Consider the following 1,163-nt stretch of genomic DNA (forward strand, 5'->3'; position numbering starts at 1 on the left):
GGTCCGGGGAAGTTTCCCCGGGATCCGGGAGACGGACCCCCTGCAAGAGGCCGAGTGGATGGGGGCAACGCTCACCGCGGCGTGTAACGCTGCGATGCCCCGGTCCAAGGCTCGGCCTCAGCGGGCCGTCTACTGGTGGACGGCAGAGATCGCCGACTTGCGTCGACGAGCCGTCCACCAGCAGAGGAGACTCGCCCGCTGCAGGCGCAAAGGCGAATAGGCGGCCGAACAAGCCAGGGAGGACTACCTTGAGGCCAAGGTAGCCCTCAGGCGGGCCATCAGGGTGGCCAAGGGCAGGGCGTGGACGGAGTTCCACGACTCCCTACAGGAGGATCCGTGGGGGCGCCCATACAAAATGGTTCTCAACAAGTTGAGGCCATGGGCGCCCCCGCTGACGGAGCGGCTGGACGTGGGATTCGTCCGGAGGGTGGTGCAGGCCCTCTTCCCCGATATTACCGGGGAGGATGAGGGGCCACCCTTCGAGTCGGGGGAAGACTCCCCCGACTGGGACGATTCCCTCGACGTCCAGCCGGAGGAGCTCCTGAGGGCCGTCAGGAAGGGCCTTAAGGGCAACACAGCCCCGGGTCCTGACGACCTCCACAAGCGTGTCCACGCCCTGGCCATGGGCGTCCTCGCGGAGCAATACGCGCGCGTATATAGCGCGTGTTTACGGAGAGGAGTCTTCCCCCCGCGGTGGAGGAGTGCCACGCTGGTACTCCTCCCAAAGAAGGGGAAAGACGCCTCTCTCTCGTCGGTGTATAGGCCTATATGCCTTCTGGACGAGGTCGGTAAACTGTTCGAGCGAATACTCGTGAACCGCCTCGTCCAGCACCTGTCCCAAACGGGCCCCGACATTAGCGGGGCCCAGTATGGGTTCAGGGAGAGCCTGTCAACCATCGACGCTATTAAGCGTGTTCAGGCCCTTTCTGAAGAGGCGACGTCCCAGGGGGGGGGGGTGATGTCGGCCGTGTCGTTGGACATATCTAACGCCTTCAACACCCTCCCCTGGGGACGAATCAGGGAGTCGCTCCGACGCCGCGAGGTACCGTCGTATCTCGCCCGCGTCGTGAGCGACTACCTGAGGGACAGGTAGGTCGAATACATCGACCAAGGCTGCGTACGCCGACGGGAGAGACTGCACCGGGGAGTGCCGCAGGGATCGG

Source organism: Vollenhovia emeryi, unplaced genomic scaffold, assembly GCF_000949405.1.
Source record: "Vollenhovia emeryi isolate VEMERY1.0 unplaced genomic scaffold, V.emery_V1.0 DF939657.1, whole genome shotgun sequence".
In the NCBI taxonomy this organism is placed as follows: domain Eukaryota; kingdom Metazoa; phylum Arthropoda; class Insecta; order Hymenoptera; family Formicidae; genus Vollenhovia; species Vollenhovia emeryi.